Raw genomic sequence first — 21,459 nt, forward strand, 5'->3', positions numbered from 1 at the left:
GTAGTGCGAAACAAAGCTTTGTACATGATGTTCAGGGCTCTGTAATATTGTTGCACCAAGTTAGATGTGAAAACAAGTTTTGTTTTAGAGAAACAAATCCATCATTGTCGTCATGCAATTGTGCACCAAAGGTTACAACTGGAAATGTTATATGAGAGGACAATGTAAGAAATGAGCTGCTTCGCTACATGGGCCTAACTCGAGAATATAACAGGAGAGGTTAGCAGCAACTCTGTAAGTTCACCAATAGGTCTCAAAACACAAAGGAGTCACAGAGTCTCTTGACCCACTACCGAACTGTCTCAGAAGCACTTCTACAACCCAGTCAATCTTTCACCCTACTACCTGGTGCCACAATGTCTTTGGGAGGGGCCAGGTGTGGAAGCCAGTTGGTCCACCGCAATGAGGGTCAATAGGAGAACAACTGATGAATCGGGAGTAGCACAGAGGGGCCTCTCGGTAGGATGAGATGCCCCAATTGGAACACGATGATCCGGATAGTGCCCAGGCAACCCGGGCACAGTGACCTGTGTGCGTAGAGATGAGTTGCACTAGGCACTTCAAGTTTCAAACACAATGAGTTGAAAGTTCTGCACCTCCCTAGTAAGGAGGCACAATGACCGGTGCACAACGAGTTGGGTTGCACCAAGCAATTCTAGTCACACACACAGCGAAGAGTTGCAATTCCGTACCTCTCTGGAAATGAGGCACAACGCCCGGTGCACGATGATACAGGCTGCACCAGACCAGTCCGGTCACACACAAACAAGCGCAAGTTCAGAATAGCCACATGCAGTACAATGAGGAACTACTCCAGGTACACCCCCACCTCCTTGGGTCACATCCAGTGAATCGGACATTGTACGCAATGAGCATGCAGTCAGTGTGTCACACGAGTGAAGTGCTGCACCACTGACAAAATGGCCACGCGGGGTCCTGCAACCGGTGAATCTGCTCACCACCGCTAGACGCTTATGAGTGTCTCGTCCCCCACAGTATGGGAACCACACGCCTCAGATTTCTGGGGCTCCGCACTAGGCAATCCAGTCTCCAGACATAAGTCTTTTTTTTTGGTTTTTTTACTCCTCATCTCACTGTGTCAAGTCTTTGTGGAACTTTTACAGCCATAATCTCTACCTGTGGGCCGCTTGGCTGACCACAATTCACTTGGGTCACCTGACCTCTTCCCCTTTAGTACCAGGGACATGGTGTAATCATTGGAGCCACTGGATCATTCTCAGATTTCTTCCCCACCTCATTAGAGGGTGCCAGATGTTAGATGGCTTATCCTCTGCCCTATCATATTCCAGCCGAGCCATGATAAAGGATGCTTTTAACCAGTCCTCACTTCTCGGGGGGAGGGGGTCTTTCCATCTCCTACATATTTCCCTCCTTGCCAGTAGGATCATGTATAGCAGGAGGCCTTTTTCCTGCCATGTGGCAGTCTGATAAAATAGACCGTCATCTCCAAATATAATCAAAGAGGGATTAACTTCGACCCTGGTCTTAAAGACTCCCAACAATGTGTGCCCCACTTCTTTCCAAAAAGGTTCCAGCTCTTTACATTCGGAAAACATGTGGATGTCATCTGCCAACAATACCTGATCTCAGGCATTTTGGTGGCGGTGTGGGGGCAAATTTCGCGATTTTATAAGGAGTATAGTAGAGCCTATTGACCACGAAGAAATGATTCTTTTTCAGACAAGCAGGCTTTATATATTTGTATAGCGTCTTCAAAGGTAGTTCAAGCATGCCCTCAGATTGCGGTGCCATGGAGGAATTATTCCAAACCCCCTCTGCCGAGGCTATCCCATTGTCTTCAGCCTTTAGTAAATGTTGATACCATACCGAGATTTCTTTTTTAATTGGTGTGATGGATTGACTTAGCCTTTCCATTTCCTCGTTACTTTTTATCTCCTCACATTCTGCTGTATGCCAAGACACCAATTGAAGATATTTAAATCTTGATAGATCTGTCCCTACCTTTGCCCTCAAGCACTCCCATGGGTGTACCCCTTCCTCATCCATTAACTCTTTTCAGATCGTGATCCCTGCCCTTTTTATTGGTATTGCCAAGGCATCATTCAGGCAGTCCGGGGTACCGGGTGAATCTCATACTGGGGCTAAGCCTGAGTAGTACCCAATCCCACTACTTACTCTTACTCTGTACCATGTGTCTAGGGCTGTTTTTAATACCTTCAAACGCACCCGCTTAAAGAATCTCAGAGAGCCAAATTTGTACATAAAGGCCTCACTTCCCCCTTCTACTCTCACCATTTCTCCCAGCAATCAGCCCCAAGTTGAGTCATCTGGCTTGGTAAGTAGCATCCGTATGCTCTTAAACTGAAATGACACTACATATAGACTGATATCGGGGAGAGCTAACCCACCTTTTAATAACCTTCTTCTGAGTTTCTTCCAGGTCAGGCGCACCCCTTTGTCTCCCCACACAAAGCTTCCTATTTTACCCTGTATCTTATTTATGTCTTTCTTTGGAAATGTTAGCGGTATTGTGGAAAACAGATAGGAGAGCTTGGGGAGGATGACCATTTTCACTAGATTCACTTTTCCATAGATGTTCAATGGGAGATTCTTCCATCTGATAAAGAGACGGTCCATTTCCCTAGTTATTCTGTCCAGATTTAACTTAGGGATTCGATCCAATTCCCTCACAATATATCTTCCCAAATATCTAAACTCCAAACTCTCGGTGCCATACCATTGATCTATATTCCAACACATGACCTCTGTCTTGGATCTATTCACCTCATATCCTGATAAAACCCCGAACTCTGCTGACAGTTCCTCGATCCGAGGAATAGCTGTACCTGGGTGTCTTGTGAATAAAATCAGGTCATCCGCATACAGGGCCAACTTAGAGCTATACGGACCTGACTGAAATGGAGTTATGATGGCATCAAGCCTGATCGCTTGGGCCAAAGGTTCAATATATATATTGAACAGTAGTGGAGAGATAGGACACCCCTGTCAGGTTCCCTGCTATATGTTAAAGGCTGATGGTAATATACCGTTTAGAAGAATCCGTGCAGAGGCACCCTTATAACAGTTCTTTAAAGTATGAATAAACACTGGGCCAAACCCCATTATTTCCAACACTTCCCACAAGTATTTCCAACAAACTTTATCAAATGCCTTGGCCGCGTCCAAAGCTACCACGGCCAAGGGTTCCGATTTTTCTACTTCTAGGTCGATATTCCCTAGTAAGAGGTGTATTTGATCTTCGATATGTCTTCCAGCCATGAAGCCCTTCTGATCTGCATGTATCAATTTAGGTGTCAGTTAGGCCAATCTCCCCGCCAGAATACCCGTAAAGATTTTTTAATCGGCGTTTAGCAGGGAGATTGGTCGATATGAGCCTGCCCTTAAAGGATCTTTCCCGGGCTTCAAGAACAGAACAATAATAGCTTCTTTCCATTAGTTGGGGACTCTACCTGTAGATGAATATACCGAGTTCATTTCATTTCAAGGATTCTTTATTCGATGATTAGAAATCACCATAAAAGCACATACATATATACATGAATAAAAACTTTATAAAATTTCATTAAACCATTATCAGAATCCTAGTGATGATAATTATTTACATATGACAATAAAGAAAGGAATTTAACACTTTTAAGAGAAAATTAGTAACAGATTTTAGGGATCATTCCTCTCCTCTGGTTACCCTTAATCGGACCGCCACTTTGATAAAATTCATTATACAGCACAATGTTAAAGGATCCGATGCTTTCTGTAAATAGGTTAAGGCCTCTCTGGCATGTTTCAGTTTGGCTTGTTTTAGGATTTTCACCAAAAATCTACGCCTGGGTATTGAATAAAAAGGGCACAGGAGTACAAAGTGAAGGGAATCCTGCGGAGACCTGTTGTCGCAGCCGCAGGTTCCCTTCTGCTCAATTTTGGTTAAAAATCCTGCTGGTGATGCCAATAAATACGGGAGTAGGTTTAATCTAAAACGGCACATCAGGAATCTGTCATGGGCATTATGCATGAGTTACAAGTATGGCTCCATTCCCTCTGTACTCTTAACCAGGTTATGAGCCCTTACAGTCTTTTTGGACCCTTCAGCCTCAGCTCTCTGAAGTGCTTTTTGATCTAGGAAAGCTTTTTTTACAATCGCCTTATGCTGTGGTACAATTTCTGCAGGGTCAGTAAAGAGGTTCCTGTAGCCGATTGACTCTAGGGTACTCTTTACGTAGTTGAGCCATGGGATTCTCATACATTTATCTCTTTCCAAACAATCTTTTAGAATTTCCCTGTTCAGAGACGCCTCGGGGTTTACCCAAATTTTTAACCAGGTCAGTAGTGGTCTGAGTTTTACCATATCTTCTAAGTAAGGCCTCCCCAATTCTCTATGTACTATGGAGCCCGCGGTGCTTGGGGGTACTCTCAGAATAGTTCTTAGGTATTTATTTTCTTCCCGCTGTATTTTCACAGTATTAACAAAGCCCCATACCTCTGCCCCATAGATCACTTTGGAGCAGCATATGGAGCTATACAGATTCATCACCTGTTCAGGGCTCCATCTTCCAACCCTTCTACCGTAACCTGCAATAGCACCATTCGTAGTAATCATTTTACAGCAGCGCTCCTCAACCAGGGAGTTAAATTGTAAAGAGCCATCAAAGGTTACACCTAAATAGGAAAATGTTTTGACCTCTTCTATTTTATGGCGTCCTATCGTGTACGTAAATTTGGTGCAAGGTTTATTGCCAGCCAACAGCACATAAGATTTGCCCAGATTGACAAAAAGATCTAAAGAGCCCATGAACTTAACAAATCCGTCAATCAAAGTCTGTAGGCTCCTAGGCGTACGAGCGAGCAGGACCGCGTCATCTGCATAAAGCAGTACGGGGATATGACGCAACCCCACCCTTGGACAATCTGTTTTTAAATTTAACAGGAACTGCTCCAAGTTATTTATATAGAGTGAGAATAAAAATGGGGCTAAAATGCAGCCTTGCCGTACCCCGCTCTTACAGGGAAATGAGTTGGTCAACCCACCCTCTCTATTAAATCTGACTTTTGCAGAGGTATCACTATGGAGTTCCCTTAGAATGTTAATTAGGGCAACCTCAATCCCCATAAGCGACATCATAACCCAGAGTTTCTCCCTGTTTACGTGGTCGAATGCCGCTGCCAAGTCCATGAACCCCATATAGAAGGCTTCGTTGCTGGCCGTGGTGTATTTGGCAGTCAGCATATAGAGGTTCAGGCATTGGTCACTGGTGGACCTCCCCGTTCTGAATCCATATTGAGTGTCCGAAAAGATGTTATTTTCCTCGGTCCACTCGGACAATCTATTGAGGATCGCCCTACCCAGGAGTTTGGCAGACACATCGATCAGAGAAATAGGGCGATAACACTGGGGATCGTCCCTATTACCCTTCTTAAAAATAGGGACGATTATAGCCTTTGACCAGGACAACGGTAAACCACAAATGATGGCAGTGTTTATGACCCTAGTCATTATGGGGGCCCACAGTTCTACACAGCTCAGAAACAGATCAGGGGGGATCCCGTCTGGACCAGGAGCCTTATTTTTTGTTAAGCCCTCTATTACAGCAGTGATCTCCTTAATAGAAAACACTACTGAGGTGCCTTCATGAGAGGTCCCTACATACCCTTCGGTTGGGCCTGGATCATGGTTATACAGCCCCTTATAGTGAGAGACCCACTGTTCTGGTAGTATGTTTAGTCCTATCTCCGGGGCATTATTCTCCTGGAAGGTAGGTTGGTTAATAATTCTCCAAAACCCGGACATGTCCCTGTTCTCCCCTGCTTCTCTTAGGTCTGCCCACGCTTCTCCCTGTAGAGCTAGTTTCCTCCTCTTGGTCTCGCTCCTATACTTGTTCCTACACACAGCAATTTGCAGGGTGTCCCTGGGTTTGTTTTTGAGGCTGCTTTTGAGCTCCCTCAAAGCCTTTGAACAATCTCTATCAAACCAGCGTGGGTTACATTGGTTCCTTATGGGCGGACTAGTTTTTAGTAGGCCATCTATGAGATCAGCAATCTGGCCAAATGCTTCAAGCAACCGTAGGCCTTGTACACCTATATCTAAACAGTCGTCCATGGCGGATTTTCCAGAGTCCAACAAGGATTTATAGAAGGTTTCCCCGTCTATTTTGGACCATCTTAATCTTCTTCCCTGGTCTGTTACCTTCTCTGTAATCAAGCCTTGGTGTCTACTTCTTGAACCCACTGCATGCAGCAACCCCAGTACAAGTGGATTATGGTCACTGAAAGTGCTCCATTCTATCCCTACACTGATAACTCTATTTATAAGAGATCTAGAAACTAAAATGTAGTCAATAAAAGAGGAGCATCCTCTGCCCTTAAATGTTGGAGGTAGACTGCCATCCCTCTGCACAGCCATCAAATTAATAGTGTGCACTAAATCGCAGTTAAGGAGTTTGCTAAAAGCCAGACCATCCGGTGTGTGCGAAAAATGCGGTCCTTTCGCTACGGGGCAATGAGACCACTCTGCATCTATTGGAACCAATGCCGAGCATAGGTGACAGTTAAAGTCTCCCATGACCAGTAGGGCAGGTACCTGTCCCCTTTCCTAGCCCCGATTTCCTGACCCAATCTGTCGTCTAATTCTCCTATAAAAGGAGTATGGCCTCCCCCTGCCCCGTTATTATAAATGATGAAAACAGTTAATCTTAGCCCCTTTCCTTTAAACCGTACTGCTTGTATAGCAAGTGATTCCCAGTCCGTAATAGACCAGCTGCCCGGGAGGTTTAAATCCACGTATATAGATAGTCCTCCCATGGCTCTCCCCGATCTCGTTTTTTGTGCCGGGACAAAAAAGCATTTGTACCCCTGGATGTGAAAGTTACTGTTTTCTAGGGCCCATGTTTCCTGAAGGCTAATTATGTGAAATTTACTAATATAAGTGCGCCACTCCTTATTGTTAAATTTAGCTGCCAAACCTGCTATATTCCAGGATATGGCTCTCATTTCATCGTGAACATACTTTGTTCCCCCATTAAGCCCAATTTGTTCCACAGTCTCCACCTGGCCAGGTTCTGACCCCTTTCCTCCCATTATGGGTTCCATGGCTGTAACCATAGTCTCGTTTGCCTCAGTTCCCCTAGCCCTACTAGGTAAGATTTGCAGTGTCGACGGATTTTGCTGCCCAGAGCCCGATATTGAACCCCCTCTAGTTACAACATCTGGGCATTAATTTCCCCTTATCTTGGAGTGTCCAACCGTGAGTCAATCAACTCCCTCAAGTCCATTCAGACAGCTAAATCGGTTAAAATTATGGAAGGGTGTCACCGGGGGTTGAAAGCCGAGTTAAAAATGGTTCCCAATACAGGGCACAGTTCATCTGTTAAATGTTTATACACTTCACTTGGAAGTGCATCTGTGCCAGCAGCGTTTTTGTATTTTGACCTCCTTATCTGTACTGCTATCTCTTCTACTGTAATAGGGGCGTCCAGGCTATTCCTACCCTCCTCAGATAGTATTGGCAGATTTTTACTGTCCAACCATGCGCGTATAGCTTCAGAGGACAGATTAACATCCTGTCTATATAGATCTGAAAATAACGAGAGGAGGCATCTTTGCATATCCTCTATTTTGCTCGATGTTTCCCCATTACTGTTTATTATTAGTTCTTTGATATCGTTCCTAGCCCCATCAGTTCTAGATTTCCAAGCCAATAATGCTCCTGCCTTCTCTCCGTATTCAAAGTTTTCCATCCTGCTTGAATCCCACTGGGCTTTACACTTCGCATCTAATTTCCCACTGTATGTTTGTCTTGCCAGATCTAATTTCTGTTCAATCTGGAGAAGTCGTTCCTGCTCTGCATTATGCGTATTGATCCTCTCAAGCTCCAACCGTCCAATTCTATCCTCAATTTCCTTCATTATCCCAGCCTCCAGTTCTGTTCTTAGCACATATGATACCGTGGAGCCTCCCTCTTAACCCAGCCTTATAGGCATCCCAGATATAATGAAAGGTTGTAGACCCCATGTTGAATAAAAAGAATTCTAAAGTGTAGGCCTGGATAGAGTCGATTATTTCCGGATTTGAAAGCATAGCCCTCTTTAGCATCCATCTGGACTGCGTCTGCAGATCGCTTTTCAGATACACAAACTGTAGAGGAGCATGATCTGACAGGAGGCTAGGCTTAACCACTATCTTCTTGATATCTGTAATTGAGTGTCTATCAACGAAGACATAGTCAATCCTAGAGGCGTGTTTGGACTTCTTGCTATAAAATGTGAACCCCTGGTGCGTGCCTTGCTTAACTCTCCACACGTCCTCCAGGTCTAGGTCGTGGATCATATTTCGCAGTGCACGCCTTATCTTTGGTGCCCCTATATAGTTACTCACATTTGACCTATCTTTGATGGGGTCCAGTAATACATTGAAATCACCTCCCAAAATGTAAGGTGGTGCCTCCAACATCAATATAGATTGTAATTTCAAGAGGTAGGAAGAATCATCCACATTGGGACCGTAGAAAGAGACGCATGATATATCTATATTATTAAATGACATTTTCACTAGTATCCATCTCCCAGAGGTATCTGTTTGGACCCCCCTGATCGTGCAGGAGATACCGTGTTTAACTAGTATAGCCACTCCTCTATTATGTGCTGTCTGTTGTGATACCTTGAAATATTTTATCCATTTAGCCCTAGAAAATACTGAACGACTTTCATTTAAGCTCAGGTGCGTCTCCTGTAGTAAGCAGATCTGGGCACTCGACAGTTCCAGATATTTGAGAATAAGTCTCTGCCTGCGGGGGCACCGCATTCCATTGACATTCCATGTTGTGAAAATGGTCTGTTTACTCCCCAAACGTTGGTCTCCCATCATTCTTTCTATTTCCTAACAAGCTTAAATTCTTGACTCTAGTGAGATAAGTATATTTTTTTATTTTTTCCCTATGCACCCCCCCCCCCGGGTGCTCCCCCTGTAGCCCCACCCCTTGCCATCTACCCCTGTACCCTACCCCCCCATGAGGAACCCTCCCTTCCAATAGGCCTAGCCTATTTGGCTCAACTCCCTCACCAGGATGCAGTATTTGTTTTCATTTTTTAAGTGTGTGATCCTGAAATTCATCTCTCTATCGTGGTATTAGTACAACTAGTCAACCAACCTGAGTGGCATAAAGAAAGGAGAAAAGAAGAGAAAAAAAGAAGAAGAACAAAAGAAACAGGACAGAGTCTCTATTCACTGCACTTTAATCCCTGTTCTTTCCTGATCTTCAAAATTAGAGTGTCAGCCTCTTCCCCTGATTTTACCAGATGCATGTGGTTGTTCCACATCACCCTGAGATGTGCAGGAAACTTTAATTGTGCCTTTACCCCCAATCCATTCAACTCATCCAGCCTTTTCCCAAGCTCCCACTGTCTAGTAGCGGTCACATGGGAGATGTTGGACCTAATTTGAAAATTGAAGGGATTGGAACAGTTAAAAGCAATTGATTTTTCTTTCAGAGCCAACGAGAGGATCTGCTCTTTCACTGTGTAAGTCAGAAAATTAACCAAAATTTTCCGTGGTTTCTGCCTAGCAGGATTCCTTCGAAAGGGGTCTCGATGTACCCTCTGGATTTCCCGTGCTAGGTTCACCGTCTCGTCTCCTTTCAAAACAGTTCCCCTCATCAGCGTTATCACAAACCCCTTCAGGTCTGCCCCTTCCAAAGCTTCAGGCACGTTAAGTAATTTTAAGTTGTTCCGTCAAGAGTGATTCTCTAACCTTTCGATATCTTCGTTTAGTTCTCGATTTTGTGCACTTAACTTTGTGACCACTACATCAGTAGTATGCAAGGAATCCCTTATCAGCGGCATTTCCTTTTCCAATGCCTCTGTTCTTAAAGTGACATCGTCCAGTCTCTTCGCTAAATCTTCACACGAGGCCTGGATAGCTGCCTGGTTTGCTTCGGATATTAAGAAACGGCTAGCCAGCTCAGCTTGATTATTTTCCGAAACAGTAAATCTGTTCGTTATTTCCTCTTTCATAGTCAAGAGAATATCTGCCAAGGTTGAAGAGGTTACATCTGGGTTAGTAACACCAGGTTTACTGTTATATATTGGATTTCCCTGCTTCTCGGACTGTCCAAGAGGTGGATGACATGGTTGAGGGATATCCCCTTCTTCGGAGTTACTGTTTACCAGTGCAGAATACTTATTTGACAGACTCACATCCGGATGTACACTCAAAACGACTTCATTTTCAACCTCGATTACCACCTTATCAGCCTTGTCAGCCTCGTCGTTAAGGGAATTTTTCGTATGTGCTTTCGCAGATTTCCTCTTATTTTCTAAACTCTCCTCCAGCGGAGAAAGTTTCTTTTGGTCTACTGTGCTCTGCTTAGTGACAGTTTTTTGAGGTGCAGGTGGAGGCGAGGATGTCAGTGTTTTTAATGGCTTTGACGATTTAGATGGTGTCTGGGAAGTGCTGGTGGCCATAACTTTATAGTAAGTTTTCAGCGAAGGTGTGACCTTGGTGTATAGTGGGACACACTTCTTAGTTTTTGCCTTCCTTCTGTTTAAACCTGTCTCTTTTTTTTTTTTATCCTAACCCGGACTCCTCTAGATCTTCGTCTGGGCCGCAGGCTTTACCCTTGCCTCGCTTGCTGCTTGATCTAACAAGAGAAATGGGAGGGGATATTCGCGTAGGATACCCAGAACTTTCTTGCAGAGGGTCTTGTATCAGTCTGGCTCTAAGAGCGTACCTATTAACTTTTGTGTTTTGTACCTGAGCCTGAGCGGGAACTTCAGTCTGCTGCGCTATATCCTCCAATTTTACTGGTTTTACCACCCCCCACGCCCCAGCCCCCACAGGTTTACCGGTGTCAACATCCATACATCTGCCTGCACCCCCAAAAGCCCCCCCTTCCTGCTGTGAGACTGTGATACTTTCCGTGGTGAGAAGATTCAGATCACTCACATCACTTTGGCAGGCACCCCCCGAAAAATACTTTAAAATGTACCTCCGATGGTGCCCCTCCACGGGGTTGCTTTGGCTTTCTCCGCTACTACAGTTGGGAGTTTTGGCTACTATAATTTTATGAAAATACTTAAGCCAGAAACACTAGAAGCGCTAAAAACGCTACTGCACTCGCCGCACCCGCCGCCTCCTCCGTTGTGAATGCCTCCGTCTCCCAGCCACGGTACTCGGAGCAAAAACCGAGCCGAGTCGCGTCTCTTCCGTGCTTGGGCTGCCTCCGCCCACCGTGCGCACCAGGCGTACTCACTGCGTCTGCCGGAGCCGAGGCCGATGTTGAAACGCTGTGTTACACCGTCAAACCTCCGTATCTTTTCATTTCTTTGATCCGCTGAAGTCATCTCTTTTAGCAGTACATCCTGCCACTCAGGGAACGAAAAATACACTGTTACACGATCATGATCGCCATTAACTTCACTGCATCCGGAGGAGCCGAGCCGCGGCCGTTTAGCTGATGGCCGCCATGTTCCTCAGTTCCAGCCTCCAGACATAAGTCTTAAGTCCACGCTCACACCAGGCTACCAGTTAGGATTCAGTAGCTGAGGTGGGCACTTGAGAGAGCGCCACTCTCCTAATGTCACAGGTAGATAGTGTAGGTCCCTCTGGGGAGATCTTTGATGTCGCTGAGATCTCCGGGAGAACAGAAGACCCATCCATTGGGCCATTGGAGGGCACACTTCAGTGCGACACACTTCAGCAGGTCCTCAGCCGAGGGCAGTCTCTATTTCGACAGTTATCCTGCATGTGCACAACAGAGTCCTCTGACAATGTGCACCACGCAGTCCGGGGATCTCCGGTCACACGTCCCCACAAGAATATCTCACCCTTCGCTGTAGGATGGCACCCGTAGCTACACTGCTGTGTCTTTGAAGTCTGGAGATTTAGGGGTTTTACCTTTGAACCACAGATGCCTCCCCTAAATTGTAGGCCTTGGAATGCCTTGGAATGCAGATCTTAATCTGGGGCCTTGGAATGCAGATCTTAATCATTAGTGGGGCCATGATCTGGCCCCTAGAGGCTGTGTCAAAACCTCTATCTTCAATCTATCCCATTTGGCCCTCAAATGGTAGAGGTCTGCCATTCCAGTGGGATGCCACTATTTTATGGCTGTCGATTAGAGAATGCACAGATGTGCTCCCCCCGACCCCTGGTGTCCACTGGAACCAGACACCACAGTCCTGAGACTCTTGGAGCACAGAAAGGTCCATATTCTAGAAGGGCCATTTCTAAGCAAATTATGGAGTTATGCCAAAAAAAACGTTACCAATGGAAAGGGTTTGGGACAGCAAATCCATTGACATGAAGCATCATGAGGCTGCTCCACTGCAATTCACCAAAGCAGTGCGAAGTATTGTCAACCATTTCCCTATATTAACTTATGGGCAGAGCAGGCCTCATATGTAGTTAAAACACACATAGGTATTCCTCACTACCTGGGCGCACATGAGCTATTGCGCACCCTTACCTGCGATGGCGGGGGGACACAAAGCTCCCAGCACCAGTGGTGCCAATGTGCCCACCCGACTCTGCACAGCAAACGGGACACAGGTTTAAGCAATACGTGTGTCTGTGTGCACGCACTAACCTACATTGGCAGGCGGCACACACAATCACAGGCAGCATAGGTGCGGGTGAGCAGTCAAAGTGGCCCACACTGCCAAGATGCTCATGAGTTTACCACCAAACAGATACCAGTGCGCACTCACCGGCACTCACCGGTCTGCAATGACAGATCGGCCCAAGTTTCAGAACATGAAATCAATGGCATTCCTCAACATGGGTAGGAAGGGCATAGACGCTTTCACAATGTAGTTGCGGTGGGATAGGCCACCAAGCCTGGAGGCCACATAAGAGAATCAGCAAAACCCTGGTGGAAAAAGAAAAAAACTTCAGGAACCACTACCTGACGAGTATCAGGTCCAACAATGACATACTAATATACTGAAAACTCAGAGCAAATTATTTTGATTTCTGGGTCCACATGGCCCTTCACAACTCAACCTAAGAGACCTGATATCTAGCTGTACTACACATTAAAAAATAGAGAATTAAAAAGTATAGCATTTTCAAAAAGATTTTCAAAACAATTTTTTATTAGGACACATTTTTAGTATGCTAAAAATATTTCTTCTTACATCTCTCATACTACTTGAGCCCTGAAGAAGTGAATATTCGCAAAATACATGTTGGCTGTGGGACGATAGCTAGCTGTGGGACAACACTTGGTATGTCTTGATAACTGTTGATTTATGAATGTTAGAATATGACTAACTTATAAAAGAAATGTCAACAAGATGTTTGAAGTCTAGTAATAACATTGTTTTGTGGCGAGAATAACAAAAATGAAAGAATCAACCACATTTCTGTATAATGAAAAATGGTTTCTTTATATAAAAACTTTTTTTGACTAATTCTATATTCCTTAATGCTCTATTGTTGGATACTAACTACAGTAGTTGAACACCACTGTCGCCTGAGGGCGACACTCACACGAACATGGCCTGACCCAACATGGAGTGAAGTAAACATTCTTTGAGAATCTGATTGAATTTTTCTGATATATCTTCTTCATAGATGGCCTGATGGTGGACCAACATGAATAGCAGACAATTCAAAATGCTACTGCTCCCGGAAAAGTGAGAAGCTTATTTTGGTTAGTTCTTTCTGTCACCATTTCCGAACCTTTGCAAGCCCTAACAAGAGCAAACTCTGGGTGGAAATGGAGTACCCACGTGGACGCAAAGCAATGATTGAAGATTTGGTCTCAAAGTAAATCAAAGAGTCATGGAGGGAAACCTGCTGAGGCACCACCTGATTCAGACACTGACTCTGCTAGTGAAGGATGAAGTACTACTGCTGATGGCAAATACATTATCGAAGAAATATTAGAGCAAATATTTGATCATATTAGTGAAAATGTGGGATTTGAAGCCCTGCCTCGTCTGGAGGAAGAGGGGGCATTGTTACCTCTGTATACAAAGCCTACTAGTTTAGCCATGCCGCTGTGTAAAACAAATGAAGGATTTAATTTTTTTGGCAGAGGAAGAACATGGTTTAGAAAGAAGGGGACCCCTACTACTAATGATCTCACTACTTGTAGGGAATAATATGAACTCCTTTTTGTAAAGCAGACCGTAGTGAGCTAAATTAATGAGCCAACAAACCCAAGGAGACCATACAAATAAATATTATGACATGTGGCTAGAACTAATCGAGACTAGACTTGCTGTTTGTATATAATTTGGATTTTTTTTTGGTTTTATTTAAATTATTTTCTTCATATTTGTTAGACATTTCTTATATATATATATATATATATATACATATTGCATTAAAAGATCAATGACAACCATATTCAAATACAAAAAATATGTGAAGACATACTACAAATAGAAAAAAGAGGAAAAAAATAAGCAGCACAAATGACAATGATATTAAGGGGGGCTAGTGGAGTAAGCAAAGCGGTGGATGGAAACTCTACGCACGTTTCGGCATTTGCCTTCTTCAGGAGTCCGTCATTTGCAATAGGACATTAGACACAACAATAAGGAATAGGTGGCACACTGTTCGAGGTTTTATTCAGGATAGATTATTCAGCTAGAGGGTAACGATCTCATTACTTTGTTGGTTAAAGAAGACCCATAGTGTAATACACTTGTTATCATGGTCCTACTTCTTATATATGCGCTTCTTACAAAGGTCACAGACGAGTTGAAGTTGGTAAAAAAGGAGACGCTTATTATCAGGTGGCTATGACTCGGTATAATTAGCTGTTTGTGACGAGTCAGCTTGGCGGTTTGATAGAACATGTGACGACTGTTGCAACCGATAAAAAATATTCGTACCAGCTGTAACGGGTTCAAATCTTTCTAATTCGGTAGTAGAGGGACTCAAAGGGCTAACAACCTTGTCGGCATAGAACGCTGTGATGAAGTCGGGGTACTAGAAGTTGATAATACGGGGACCGGTTGTACTGGCAGTCCTTTGTCGGCAACATCCGCCGTGATGAAAAATGGGGTTCTGGATGGCGTCCTTCGTCGTGGCCAAACCGAGGAAGAACATGGACTAGTCGTGGGCGCCTAGATTTTTGCAAAGATGGTGATAATGTTATTCCTCATTGCATAAAGGTACGGTCAGTATTGGCACTGCTGATCGGTAGCTCCGCCGTCAACCCAGATGACTGTACTCCATCAGAAACAGTGGGCAGAAAGGAGGGCAGTGCGCTCAAGAAATCCTGTGCAGTGCATAACTTGATGTTGGAAGTGGCTACTTATGCCGCTTACGCAACTCGATTCCTTGAATGGGATTCTGAGATACTGTCAAAAGCAGTTCAGGATAAAGTAGATTACTCAGATATTTTGGTACAGATGTTACAACAAGCTAAGTTTTTAGGGGATATTTCTTCAGATATTATCAGAGCAACTTTTCTGACATTGGGGCTTCAGTGTTGGCACATCTCAATATGTGGATGAAGAAATTAACAGATTTTTCTGAAAACTTTTCATCTTTCAAAATTCTATTTGAAGGTAAGAAACTGTTTGGAAATCAGTTAGATGAAATGATGTCAAAATTCCAGAAGCATGCCATCCCTTTTAAGGGTTCATCTTCCAGAATCTCCAGATCTTGGAAAAGGGACTGTAAAGGGAGTTTGAGAAGGATTCTAAATCCTACCAGCATAGTAGCAGGCGATTCCTAGCCAAAAAATCTCATAAAGGACAGGAGGAGTCCAGCCAATCAGCTCCGGGGAAGAAGCGCTCCTGACAGTATATTTTCTGTCAGTAATTAGTCTGGGTAAAAGCAGCGTCCGGAGTAATGAAATTACCAGTAATTAAACATTTACCACTTTTGGACTACCCATGAAAATCAGAACTGACAATGAACCTACATTTCAAAGGGTAGATAGAGTTCAGTGCAAATCTGGATAATTCTGGGATTCGGCATAGAAAGATTACACCAGGTCAACGTTGAGAGGAAGTGCTTCATGTGCACTCTGAACAAAGCACTGTGCACTGGAGTGGATCAGGTGAAGATCTTGAATGGAGCTTTCACCACTTCCTGATAGTGTATCGCAACACTACCCATACTACTTCATGGTGTACGCCTATGGCCCTTATGTTCAAGAGGCAGGTGCGTACCAGCATCCCAGCAGCCCCATATTGTGCCCTGTCCCTCCCAATGTGGAGACAACTCAACAACGACGAAGGATGATGAATGAATGACTACACCAGTCGAGCCCAAAAGACAGAAGAATCCTTGAGATGTGTAAGTGCTCAGGTGCTCATACAGGACTAGCATCCCGACTGGAAGTTCTGGACACCTTCTGAAGGGGGGCCAATGGACAGTAAAAATAATTCAGGCCACCATGGTGAGAATGGGAGATCTAGAACATTTCATAGTTTTTAAAACCTAACTCCTGAGGATGACTCTCAACACGAGGGTGGAGAAGTGCTACGGAACTCGGAAAGCCCAATCGTCAAGAGGAGTGGGCATGATTATTTTTTCATCTTAAAAGAACCAAGCAACTGCAGGAGATGAGAGCTAAAAGCAAGGAGAGCGGGGAAATCAGTCAGGAAACCCAGCAGAGGAAGAGCAAACAACGGAGACCCCGCTCACACCAGCCCGGACACAAAATATAATCTGAGACCCAACCCAGCTCCTAACCAAAGGCGAAGATATTATGTCTGTCGTGACAAATGCAAATCTCAAAGGGCAAAGATAATGTGAATGGCCGAATCAAAGTGAAGGATAGGGACTCGGGAGCCACCTACGTCATAGGACCTGCACGTTGGAAGGGTTAAATAAAGTCAAGCGGGGCCACTTGGAGTTTACTCCCAGCTGTTAACGAGATCACTGGAGTGCCGCCGATATCGCTGCTGGCGATGTGACACTCCCTGAATCACACAAATCAGCTTTCTCTTCTTCCAGGAAGTGACGCAGCTAACAGTGATGCAGCAGTGTCGACGGCTTCCGCAGCGGAGAGGGGCCCTGCCTGCTCTGGACCTTTGAAGTTTTTATTCAGTTTGCCTATTTATATTTTTCAAAAAGATGCCTCTACGCAATTGTATTTCTATTAGTATTTATTAAGCACACGTTAGCCACAGCTTTATGGCGCAGAGGTTGAGGCGCTTAAAAAGTATGGGATGATGAGTGCAATGGGGATGGGGGTCGGCGGATTTGGGGGCGAGGCAACAAGAAGTACGAGAACTGTTACTGTTAGTGTAAAATACTGAAATAATAAAATAGATTGGGAACGTCGCTCCCAATAAATCCCGCCTACTTAAACCACTCCATGGCCCTACATTAAATAATAATAGAAGAAAACGGGAGATAATACAAATCTTGGATCTACAAGTTAAAAAGTTCAGTTTTTAAAAGTTTGCGGAAATTGATCAAGGCAGATCAATGCTTATTCGGAGGGTTGTCATACTCTCCGGCTGCACAAACTGTACAAACATTAGCAAAGCCAATAGGTCTCACATATGCGAAAGCAATTGGCTTTGCCAATGTGTTTTTGCCATATTGTACACCTGCGTGGCTGCTGTTCAGCTTGGCTAAAAGTTAGATGTGTAAAGTGGAATGCCATAGAGTAGAGTGGCAAAAAGTGGAGTAGAGTTGCAAAGAGTGGAGTAGGCTGTCGCCGTGTGTCATGGACTGAAGTATCATGGAGTGGAGTAGAGTGGAGGGATGGAGAGTAGAGTTGCATAGAATCGAAGAGTGGAGTTGAGTCAGAGGCCAGATTCACAAAGGTAAACTTGGACATTTGGTCTAAACTTAGACCAACCATCTAAGTTTATGACTTTGGGAATTCACAAAGGGCATTTACGTATACTATCTTTATGCCCTCACTCAGGCTATCTCCGCCCCTAGTGCGGGCATAAAGATACTACCAGTAAATGTCCTTTGTGAATTCCCAAAGTAGTAAATTCAGATGTTTGGTCTAAGTTTAGACTAAATGTCTACGTTTACTTTAGTGAATCGGGCCCGTAGAGTGGAGTGACGTGGAGTGGTTTAGAGTGAAGTGGCGCATAGTGGAGTGGTATAGAGTGGAGTACAGTGGAATGAAGTAGAGTGGAGTAGAGAGTCAGAGTGGAGTTGCATAGAGTGGAGTGGTGTAGAGTGGAGTGGAGTAAAGTAAAGTGTAATAGAGTGGGGTGGCGTAAAGTGGAGAAAAGTGGCATGGAGCGTCGTAGAGTTGCATAGAGTGTCATGGAGTGTCGTAGAATGGAGTGGTATAGAGTGTCATAAAGTGGAGTGTCGTGGAGTAGAGTGGCACAGAGTGGCGTAGAGGGGAATGGAGAGTAGTGTGGTGGAGTGGAGTGTTGTGTCAAGGAGTGGAGTTGAGTAGAGTGTCTTAGAGTGAGGTGTTGTAAAGTGGAGTGGAATGGCCTAGACTGAAGCAGCATTGAGTGGTGTAGAATGGAATGGAGTGTGTTGGAGTGGAGTGTCATGCCATACATTGGAGTAGAGAGTTGTTGAGTTGGGTAGAGCGGAGTGGCGTAGTGTGGAGTATACATGGTGTTTTAGCGCACTGTTATTACAGACAACACATATTCAATTGAAATTAAATGTCTGAGCTGCACGGTACAAAGGCCTAAGGGACACAGGGTCCAAATTCCTACTCCTGAACGGTTTTGCCACCCCTGAGTCGTGCCATTGCAAGTTTCCAGGTATAGAATGGGGAAACATGTTAGTTCCATAATTACCGGCCCATTACCACATGCAATGTGACATTTTGGGAATTTGTCTTTTTATAACTGAAAATAACCGTTAGACAGCTCTCGTCATCTGACGCCTCGCCTGACACAAAGCACCAGGTTCAAGCTCAAAAACAATGAAAATAAATAAACAGCTAACAAAAGTAAAATAAACAAATAAAACAATCAATAAAATAAACAGATAGCGCACAGCATAATAAAGTATGTGTGCCACCGGAGTTGGCATTTTCCCTGCCTCCACAAAAGCATAAAAACACGCTCTTTGTAGACTTGCAAAGACTCCGGCGCAGGGCCCGCCTGACCTCTAGATCGTCTTTAGAAGCTAGCTTTGTATCTGCAGTGCTCGGAGCACGCAGACGATGAAGTTGTTTCGCAGAAGAAATGCCTCCTCCCAGGAGGGAAGTGTCCCCTTCAATCATTAATGTAGCGATGCAAAGAACAGAGGAAGAATACGTCATTACACTGTACCAATTTTCCTCCCTAAAAGACTTCTGCTTCGTAAACTCCCTTAAAAACACCTTCAGGTTTGAAAGGCAGTGACGTCTTCAGAAACGTCTGCGCATTTAGCAGGGGCAACTAGTAAACATTAATGTGATAGGTGCAGTGTCACCAGGGGGCTGGGGTGTGACAGCCCCACTACACCCTATTATATATGTCTATTAAAAGCCAAATGTGTAACTTGTGAGGCAGATTTTCTTTGCTTGCATAGAGCCCGGGGAACCATTTCTACTCCTCTGACATTGTGTTAAGTTTTTATTTCCACATCAGAATTTTATGTTTGCAGGCTTTGTTTTGCACCCTTTTCGATCTCTATGCACAACAAACTTGATCCATGAATTGGAAGTCTTTGGTCAAATTTCATATTTATTTACATTGGGCCAGCAAGGCAATGTAACCCTCGAGGTGCAGCCATTTGATCATTTTTAGGTCTTGTGTGGCGTACTGCGCACATGCGCAGTCGAGCTCGCAAGATTGTATGTTTTTGGAGAACTTCACTAGCGAGGGTTAAGCCCCGCCCCTCTTCTCCATTGGCTGGCCTCCTAAACGGTGGCCAGCCATTGGGGAAGAGGTCCTAGTGACGTTCTTCTTTCTCTTTAAGCCCCGTCCTTTTCAGACTGGGGGCGTGTTTTTGACGGTTGTTTCTTACATTCTTTGATGTTTTTAGGTCTCCGCCTACGAAAGTCGAGCTGGCGAAGACATGTAAACAACAGTCAAAAACACGCCCCACAGTCTGAAAAGGACGAGGCTTACAGACAAAAGGCTGTGTGCAAACATCATGTGCAAAGTCGGGAACTCGCCTGTTGCAGCAGCGGGTCTTTAGCTGCAGGCCGGGGTTTGCGCTGAGGGGGGGGGTCACTTCTCCAGCGCAGCGGTCTCCAGGTGTAGCCGGATCTTACATGCGTGTAGACGCCGTCTGCCCCTGGGTCTCGTCGGCACTGTAGAGGTGTGGGGCAGGGCCAGGGTGTAGTTAAGAATTGATGCAGTGTGCTGGGGGTCTCATGCTTGCAGCGGTCTCGTCGATCCGCTTGCACTATCGATGTTGGGATGTTAGAGGAGTGAGGCATGGCGGGGCCGGGTGGCTCGGGACACAGCCGGGCATGCAGGTTCCTTTAATTAAAGGGGCACTGTCTACTTTTGCCCCGTTTCATCATTGTCCGAGGCCTTGCCTTAACATAGGGTTTGTAAGGACTCTGTGTGAGAAAGTGAGTTCCTGTTGCCAGTACCCCCCACTTTTTGCCTGATACCTGATGCACTTTTCCTAGGTGTGCCCCTGGTCCCTGACAATCAGGTACCCAGGGCCTGTGTTTCTTCCCTAAAAATTATACTAAAGCCTAAACCCAATTGGCATCTCTGGCCAAATATCAGCCCCTAGTAAATGGTACCTTAGGTACCCAGGGCATTGTGACCAGAGAAGACCCCTAAGGGCTGCAGCACTTATTGTGCCACCCTTAGTGGCCCTGTACCTTGACACCCACACACTGCCTTTGCAGGCTGAGTGTCTAGGTGCAGAACTAAGCAAAGAGTCGACATGGCACACATCCCTGTGTGCCATGCCCACAACCCCACTGCCCTGGCATACATCAGCCACCCCTCTAGCTGGGTGCCCTATGCCAGTGGTGTGGGCACGGGTGCATGAGCCCCGTGCCCCTACACTATCCAGGGCCATTCCTGGGCATTGTAAGTACAGTGATGCCATTAAGAGTATATGGTGCTGGGAGGTTGTCATTACGAACTCCACAGCACCATAATGGCTACAATGAACACTGACAAGTTTGATATCAAACTTCTCAGCACATTAAACCCACACTGATGCCAGTGTGGGATTTAATGGAAAATGCACTACAGAGGGCATCTTAGAGATGCCCCCTGAAACCTAACCTACAATCCACGTCTGGGCTGAGTGGCTGCAGAGGCTGGCACACAGCAGACATGTTGATGGATCCCTGGTGGAGAGCCCCCCGCTCTCCTGGACCTGCAACAATGCACATCCTGGGCGAGGTGCTATGTCTCCTCCCCCAGGATGGACAGGGGGAAGCTTCAAAGGCATACCGCCTCTGAGAGCTTCCCCAGACCATTTGCTGTACCCAGCAACTGGCCCCCACCCGTTCTACCCCCACTCTGGTGGGAAGACTGGCAGGAAAAACTACGTCAGGAAGGGGGGGATGCCAACCTTTGCCAACTCCACCCCTCAGGTGGAGGAGGCGAGGTGAAGCACGACCCCGGGCTCAGGCCATCTTGTAGATGGGGAGCCGTG

Source organism: Lissotriton helveticus, chromosome 1_1 (genome assembly GCF_964261635.1).
Source record: "Lissotriton helveticus chromosome 1_1, aLisHel1.1, whole genome shotgun sequence".
Classification (NCBI taxonomy): Eukaryota; Metazoa; Chordata; class Amphibia; order Caudata; family Salamandridae; genus Lissotriton; species Lissotriton helveticus.